Raw genomic sequence first — 9,378 nt, 5'->3', positions numbered from 1 at the left:
GCGGTGGTCTCAGCACACCAAGAGCCTAACTCTTGTCAGCCGTTTTGTAGGCATCACACGATTTGATGGAGCAATTTGAAGGAGAATAATGAATGTGTTCGTTTTGTGGCTGTTTACGGGGAGCTCCTCCCAAGCATGAGTGTATGTTTGAAAATTGAATGAGTGAGTGATGGAGGCTGCACCAAGGGCTAATCAGAGGCGGGAGCTGACGTTTCAATATGGACTAAAAGAGATGACAGGGGTGGGGCTAGGTCTTGAAAGCGAAGACAAGCAGCATATGTTTGATGCAATAAAGAGGCAGCCAATGGAGGGATTCAAAGAGAAGGGTGACACAGTCAGTGCAACAGGCTAGGAAAACGATCCTTGTAGCATCAAACCGAATGGATCTGAGCAGGGCGAGACTGCATTTGTCAAGGCCACAAAAGTGTGTTCCAATCACCAGGATCTGAGATGATGAAAGCCTGGATGACAATTTTGGCTGGGTGGATGGATAGGAAAGGCCATCTCTTAGAGATGTTGTGCAGAAGGATTCTGCAAGACTTCAATGCAGCGTGGATGTGAGGACCACTATATAGAATAGGCTCTCCCCTGGCCTCTCGCAAGTTGTGAGATTCTTTACATGTGGCCAATTGCTCTCAACAGTGTGACATTCTGCCCAGTTTTTGAAAACAAAGAAAATCAAAGAAATCACTTCTAGTGAGTAGTATAGGCAAAGGGCAAGTGACCCTTGTAAGCAGTGAGCCTTGGAACCAGCTTCCATTTGATATTGATCTATTCACATGGTTCAAAAATATATGCAGATGCTTCTCTGACTTCTATTTGATGGCTGACCGTGAGGCAGCCAAGCTCTGAGGAATCCACAGGCTTGTGGACAGGGCTTGTGGACACTCTACAGACAGGACACATAATGGCCTGGAGAATGCAGCATCCACTTATGTGCATGACTCTGGAAAGGGAAGGAATTTTCCCAGTATGTTTTGGGCAGTAAATCCCCTAAACCACGTACAGTGAAAACACAGGCGGGGGCAAGGAATGCCTGGATTTCCCCACGTAGCCAAAGAGTGCCTCTCTGTCCTTGGTGAGCCTTGACATGTGCTGGGGCCACGAGGCCAGAGTAAGGCGCTTGAAGCACCTGGCCAAAGTCGCATAGGGTGTTTTTTCAATTTTCCGTGTCCCCAGCCTCTGTATGGCACGTTCCTTTGTAATGCTAGGGAAACCTGCCAGTCCTGTTCAAACAAGATCACCCCAGTAGGCAGCTGCCTGAGCAGACTAACTTAAAGTCCAGTTAGGATTATGTAACATATTGACTCAAGTCCAGTGCACTCCATAGTCCCCTCCGGCTGGTGTGAAGGAGAGCTGTATGTTCATGTAAGAGGTCCTATTGTATAAAATTTTTAGTAACTCACCTTTGTACACCATCTTTAACCCCAACGGATCTCAAAGTCCTTCACTGATTGAAACTCCGAGTATATACAGATGGATGACCACACCCACCACTGAGTTGCAGCCACCTCTGGGGGTTGAACACAAGCCCGTGAACTATGTACAGCAACATTATACAATAGTTTTTTATGGGAGGTAAATACGCCCCATAAACAGCTGAAAATGCACGTGTTTTGTGAGGGAGTAGCATGTAATCACCTTAACTGGAATTTGGCCAGGATGTTTGTTAAAAAGAGGTGTGTTAACTCAGTCACATTCAGAGTGCATGCCAATGATCCAGAAGAGAATTGGGACAGGGCGTGACTTACTTTAGGTAAATTTCTGAGCTGACTTGCTTTCTGTTGCTGTGCCCTGTCTGAACAGCTCATTTATAATTCTCGGATACCAAGGTTACTTGAAATTCTCCCCAAAGCATCAGTTACCACACATTGTCATATTTAGCATGGAAAAATCATAGGTTAAGGAGATTAGGCCCAGTGAGGACCCGAAATAGCTTTGTGGATAAGGGCCTTAGACAAGGTCTACACCTACAGATTAGGTTACCTGACCTGCATGGTGCAGGGCTGTGAAAACTTTTGCGCCCCATGCAGCGGTTGGGTCAACCTAACCCCCAGTGTAGAGGCAAGCAGGTCGATGGAAGACCTAGCTACTGCCTCCTGGGGAGGTGGATTACCTCCATGGACAGGAAAAAACCGGCCGTGGTTGTAGCAAGCGTCCGCACAACAGTGCTACAGCGGCCCAGCTGTGCTGCTGCAGTGCGGCCAGATTCTTAATGCCTCAAAGGGGGTGTTAAGGGCAGAGACGTTTGTTGCCAACATGCTAGGTAGATCGATCCAAAACCAAACCTAACATGGCTGTAGCTTTGCTAGGGTTGTTGGGCCATGGAACCTTGTTATCTTGCCCACTAGGTGGTGGTAGAGTGCTACAGGTTCTCTCATTGATCTCACTACTGGCCCTACTCAGGGCAGCAGCCTAACCCCAGCCAAGTTCTACAACTTTACTCCACCCTGGCTTTTGGCTCCCGCTGCCTGCCTCCATCCCGCCACGCTCCAAAGGTATCTAACGTTTCCTCAGATAGTTTTGTGGGTTGTTTTTTTAGGGGACCGGGTGCAGAGGCAGGAAAGGGTTTTGTGGTTTTTATTGTAGCGAGTACATTGAAAAGCACCTGGAGACTAGCTCTGACCACAACAATCAAGCCACAGATCCTAATAGCTCCTTTGCCTAAGCAGCCCCCCTCTCCCATTTCTCTATTCAGAGGGTACCAGGCCCATTTCCATGTTATGTGGGGCAAAGGGATCCCGGATCAGTGTCACCCCATGCCGCACGCAGAGTCGGCTGCTTCCTGCCAACCCAGCTGGAGTCTTTGCCTCTGTCCAGTCAGCAGGCTTAGCTCATGAATCTGGCAGGCTGGGGCCGTCTGCACATGAGCATTGCACAAGCCGTTGCATAAATCCAAATGGAGAGAGCTTGGAGTGGGAAAGATTGACGGGAGCAACTGCCAGCAGCTCCACAGGATGGAGAATCTGTAAGCCAAGGAAACTGCTTACATGCTGCGATTTGCACTAAGAGGAACGGTCACTGAGCTAGGGCTGGGCTGGCTTTTAGAGAACGCCCTACAGGACTTCAGAGTGAATGAAGATCTGAGTAGCTGAGACTGTGGCTTCCATGGAAATTTCACCTGAATAAAGGTTACAATATCAGACCTGTTGTAACACATATATCCCCAGAGCACCATCACAAACGTCCCTCCCCAGAGGCCCTGTCAGAATTCAGGCACCTCGGTTTAAACAGATTGGAGGGAAATTAGACAAGGAACTAATTCTGCTGCAGGCGGAGCAAAAGTCTTTCCCACGCCGATCAGACAATTATTATGGGCCTCTGGAGAAGGCCATGTAAAGTGCCCATTTGCAGTCAATGCTTCAGAGAGAGGGGATAGTGCAGTGGAAAAGGGAGTTTGTTTATCTGTTTTTCCCCAGAGTGTCTTGAACAAGCGAGTCTGTTCCTTGGAATATAACTGACCCTTTAGCCCAGGCATATTATTAACATTACAGTAGTGCCTTGAGGCCCCTATGTTTGGCCCTGCACACAGGCTGAGACACAAACTGAATAGATAGGGCAGAGAAATGGTGGGAAGAGAAACAAAGGTGATGACAGAACTCAGGTCTCCTGACTCCCAGTCCAATGCCCTGTCTGCTAGACACCACACTAATGCTCTGCCATGCCTTGAGGGACAGTTGGGCTCAGTCACTGGTTTCCAGCAACTGGAATGCTAAAGAGGCAGCATGTTGAGTCCTTGGGGAAAGAGAAGGGCCCCATGTCCCTCCCCACTGACCCCTCGAGCTGTTAAAGCATCAGCCACTGCAGATTATTGGGACGTGGATTTAGAAAGCATCCAGCAGCTCTAGAGATCTGTGTAGCCCTCCTTGGGTGGCAGGCTGGTGAGACAGACATGTGATAGAAGGAGAATGGGGGAATCCTTGAGTTGGAACATGACAAGAACACATGCTGGCTTTTTGAGGGCTTGCTCATGGTAGTTTCTCATGGCTAGCAGCTTGGGGAATAGTCTGTTTTTACTCAGTCTCCAAGAAACAAGGCAGAAGGGGTGTTCGTGGACAGGTAATTGAACTCCAGAGGAATCGTATGGCAGACAGTACTGGGGTGCCATTAGTCCCCAGTGTTATAATTATGGCATCAGGTGACAGGTTTTATTGAGCGACTGAATGTGAGAGAAGCCCTCTCCCCCACCAGACTTTGTTCTAGCATCTTCTCCCCTTGGACCAATTAGCAAGACTGTCATCTTCCATGCCCATAAATTACAGGCATGCACAGGGTTTGGAGAACAAACCGGTCTGTGTTGTTCTCTTTCCCACTCCCAGACGCTGCTCGAGATGGCTTGGCAAAGGAGTGGATGGCTCAGGAGTGTGGGAGCAGGGTACAGAGCCTTCTCCCACTGGCTCTCATCACACCATTAGCTTGGAGGGAGGTGGAGTTCTGAGCATCGTCTCTGCCACTGTTTTAGTGTACATCTCCTACACCTTCCGTAGACAGAGACCATTTGGCCTCTTCGGGGAGGAAAGAGAAAAACAAGGAGAAAAGGAGCTCAAGTGCTGAGTTGGGAGGATGGGAGCCGCAACCAATAGCGGTTGGAAGCCAAAGGAACAAAGCACAACTGCAGTGAGCCGTCTCTCAGACTTAGGAGAGCCATAATAAGCAAAGCATCCTGGGAAAGGCTCTTAGCAAAGGGTTAAACGAAAACCGCACTCCAGCAATGGGCAGGGAGTCAATATGCAGAGAAAGGGCAGGGATCTGCCTGAAAGATAGACCACATCTAGCACCGTGATGTATATATGCAGATCCCTCCGAGGCATCAGTTTCTTCCTTTGCGTTAGGCTACATCATAACAGAACAAACATGAATGTTTAGTGGGAAACATTCAAGAGACAAGCACCGCCTGGATGAGACACAAATACGTTCTCACGCTCTGCTTGAAATTACTCCAACTATCCCCTCCGTGCAGTGATCCTCCATGAAGAAAAGGATTCTGTTCCCAAGGGACTGGGAGACTGGGGCTGGGCCAAGACCAGCTGCATTGTATAGGGTTTTTCCAGCTTTTCCACTGTATTCCTAATATTATTTTGAAAAGGGAAGTTTGCCTCCTTTCAAGTCCTCTTGCTGGAGGCAACACTTTATTTGCAGCTGCCTAAACACAGAGCGGAATTAGCTTCTAATGGAACTTTTCCCTTGTTGGTGTGAAGTGTGTGGCAGTTGGATGTCAGCTCTGTACGCATCACGTTTCTCCCCACAGCTCCAATTGCTTACCAGGCCTGGACTTGAACTCTGGCCCTTGCAAATACTAGGCTAGTTCACTGGCATTTTCTCACTCTGCGTCATTGCCAGGCTGGTACGAGAGAAGAGCAGGGGCCTTTTCAGAGTGAAAAAGGAGGGTAAACAGTTTCTTTCTGTGGATTTTTACTCTAACCTGTTGCCTCAGAGTGAAACAAATAAAATAAAGGATGCCTCCTTCTAACTGGGGGTTGGGTTTGGCTGGTGAATTCACTACCAGCAGGTTCAGTTTTGCTACAAACATTCACTGGTTATTTCTGTGTATAAACTTTTTGGTCCCATCTAAATTCTGTAACCACCTCCCCATTCCCATAGTTTATTCTGCTCATAGGAGATGCATTTCATTGTAGTTCCATGCTACTATATGCACTGGCTTCTGTCTATAGCTTTCTTCTTGTAGTGTTTAAAAAACGAGGTTTGAGATGATCCGTCAGAGAATATATGTTGGTAGCTGGCACTGCATGGATACAATTAACTCTGCTGGGATAGCTTAAAAACTACACTTGCCTTGTGTCCAGCAACAGCGAAGGCTAAGGTGGAGTCACTCGACTGCCAGCTACTGCCTCCCTGGTATCACATGATGTGAAGTGATAATTTCTTGGGTCCATCAAGCATGTTCTTCCAGATACCTGTGGTTCCAAAACCTATCCAGAAGGGGCCAAATATTTCCTTTCAGAGGCAGGACCTCACCCCAGAGTTCCCTGCTGCCTTTGTCAGCAGCAGATAGGATTCACTCGGCATTCGGGCTACAGCCTAAGATCACCCAACTTCAAGAGAGTTCTTATATATTGCTAACAAAACTCACTAGCAATGACATGGCATAGGTGTTGGAATGACACTCACTCCAGAATATAAACAGAGGTCTGATGACTGTATACTGTCTCTTTAAACAAAAGCTCAGTGTTGTAATGATTGTTGTGTTTCTGATATTTAGATGGCAAGGGTTGGTAAAGCTGTCAATACTTAAATAAATAGTATAAGAAAGTTCTTACCCTGGTACAGGGTTATTCCTGGGTCATCTACTTATGTTAGCCCTCCTTAGGCCTGGGGCCCGGTATGGCGAAGCTGAAAGCTTACAGGCCTCAGCCTTGCATTGCAGCCTTACTTTGCCAATATACTTAATATATATTCATCACTCAGAAAGGCTTGTCAATCTTACATTCCTGTCCTACTTAACCCTGTCCCTCACACATTACTTTATTATACTTAGCCACAACAAGGCCTCTATTAAACGAAATAATTTGGCCACACATGGATCTTGTTACACGTATGCACCATGATCTGCACTGGCTTCCTACATATTTCTGGATACAATCCAAGCTGTTGATTTCAACCTACAAAACCTTACAGGGATTGGGTCCCGGTTACCCTAGGGATCCTCTCTTCCTGGATGATCTCAATTGCTGTGAAACTGCATCAGCTATAGAATACGTCCAATTTTGGTTAATCAAACGTGTTCAACTTGAGATCACTGGGCAAATCCAATCTGCATTCACAGCCTTTTCCGGGGGGGGGAGCAGGGGAGAGAACATGCTTTGGTTTTGGAGCAGTTTGGCAAGACCCTAGATGGTGATCCTCAATTTGTGTCTTTTATAAGTAGGGCCCTACCAAATTCGCGGCCATGAAAAACGCATCATGGACGTGAAATCTGGTCTTTTATGTGCTTTTACCCTAGACTATACAGATTTCATAGGGGAGACCAGTGTTTCTCAAACTAGGGGTTCTGACCCAAAAGGGAGTTGGCAGGGTTATTTTAGGGGGGTTACGGTATCGCCACTCTTACTACTGTGCTGCTGTCAGAGCTGGGTGGCCAGAGAACAGCGACTGTTGGCCCGGCAGCTCGCTCTGAAGGCTGAGCCCCACCAGCAGCAGTGCAGAGGTAAGGGTGGCAATACCATACCATGACATCCTTACTTCCGTGCTGCCGCCTTCAGAGCGGGGCGGCTGCTGACCAAGGGCCCAGCTCTGAAGGCAGCAGCGCAGAGGTAAGGGTGGCAATACCCTACCATGCCACCCTTACTTCCGCGCTGCTGCTGGCAGCTGCTCTGCCATCAGAGCCGGGCTCTCGGCCAGCAGCCGCCGCTCTCCAGCCACCCAGCTGTGAAGGCATCGGCAGCAGCAGTAAGGGTAGTACTGCAGCCCCCCTACAATAACCTTGCGACCTCCCACCCCACAACTCCTTTTTGGGTCAGGACCCCTACCATTACAATACCATGAAATTTCAGATTTAAATAGGTGAAATTGGCCAAAATGGACTGTGAATTTGGTAGGGCCCTATTTATAAGGGTGCATCCACACTGCAAGAACTACACGGTGGCTGCCTGCCCGAGCTACCTTGTATCTAGCTAGCTTGGACAAGAACAGGAGTGAAGACTGGGGAGCCAAGTATGTACCCAGATCTGTGCTGGGCTTGTGCTGAGGCCAATGTTGTCTTCACTATCCTCATTACCCACGCAGCTGGATTCAAGCTAGCTTGGGTTGACAAGCCTGTGCCAAGCTTTTGCTGCATAGACCTACCCTTGGCATCCATGGTGTCTATCGTACTGTCTGGGTGCATTAAAAGAGTCACAAAAACCAGGCCAGAGGCACAACAAGATGGAAGAGATGTAGTTACAGAAGGTACAAATCCAGGAAGCTGGCCAGCATACACATGGAGATAAAGGAGAGTCAGGAATAGCTTCTGAAATTGCTGTTGAAAAGAAAGAGGCTTTAGAGAGCCTAAATGAATAAAAGCAGCTCAGTTCGTTTTATGGTGTCACTTGTTTTGAGGGCAGAGGCTGACCTCATGTTTGTGAGAGCAGCACATAGTCATACAAAGCAACAATCTGTAGGCTGCATTGTAGACATAGCTGGAGTGATGGAAAATGTGAAAGCAAGCAAAAAAAGAGAAGTGACTGGTGCAAAGACTTGAACAAGACTCAGCAGCGTTTGCATTCAATTCGCTTTCAGCTGAAGACGGGGAGAGTCTGCTGCCTACAAAAGGCAGTGCCAACATTTAGCTAGACTGGGCTCCTACTGAATAAGAGGTGTTAGTGAAGGGGATACTCAGATAGGCCTCACTGCTCTAGGGTGTGGAGTAGCTAAGCATATGCCCTGTGCATTTATTAGTTCAAGTAAAGGCTGAGGCATTAGAGAGGATGTAGTTTAGGATAAAAGAAGACTGTTTAAAAACAGCCAAGGAAATTTTGGCCATTTGAGAAGATAGTGTCAAGCAGACTTCAAAGGAAAGGAAATTAAGAGTGAAGGAGGGAAAAGGGGAGATTGAGCTACAAAGGAATGAGGTCTTGTGTCAGCCTGGCTGTCCAATGCTCAAAGCATCAACAGGCTCTGAAAACGGCAGCATCCAACTTTGTACTAGGAGAGGAGAAAAGCTGCCCCCCTCTTCTGTCCTGCTGGGCAAATGGAGTCTTGTCTTTCCTCTTCCTCAATCTCCCATCCTCTCTGAAATGCAAGTCAAAGAATTGGAAGATACTTTTCAAAATATCAATTGACTTAATAATCAGTGCCTCAGATGTGAGGTAACTTAAAATGCAGCACAGGAAGGGAAAAGAGAATCTTTTGAGATCTCATTGGTGGGTTAAAAGAATCTGTTTTGATGCAATCTACACAATGAATTTAACCAGAATTCATTGTCTTCACCAGAGGAAAAGAAAGGAATTCAGCTTTCCCACTATTAAAAATAGCAAAGTCAGAATGTAAACAGGTTTTCAAGATGCTCAGTGGACATTATGCACTGTGGAGAGGAGAAAAATGTAGGTAGCACTAAACATGATCCTCTTAAGGGAAATAAAATCCACTGCATTCATATAAGAAATACAGCACTGAAGGGGTGAAATGTTTCCCCTGGATTTCTGTTTTTTTAAAGGGTGAGAAAAGCTTCTAGCAGAATCAGATACTTGCTGTTCAATACAGAGAGCTGGAGCTAGGAGAATCTGTGTTGAAAGTTTACATAGAAAGACAGGCCATGTTCAACACTGGTCATCTCCTCCTCCTGAAAACCAGAGAACAAGAATGGCCCTTTCTTCTCCCTCCTGTTTGTGCAGCTGTAGACTGTTGGCAGGAGGAGAGTAGGGAGAGAGAGAGAGCCTGAAT

The sequence above is a fragment of the Chelonia mydas genome, chromosome 17, assembly GCF_015237465.2.
Source record: "Chelonia mydas isolate rCheMyd1 chromosome 17, rCheMyd1.pri.v2, whole genome shotgun sequence".
Classification (NCBI taxonomy): domain Eukaryota; kingdom Metazoa; phylum Chordata; order Testudines; family Cheloniidae; genus Chelonia; species Chelonia mydas.
The sequence above is the reverse complement of the archived record's forward strand: the minus strand, read 5'-3'. Positions refer to the sequence as shown.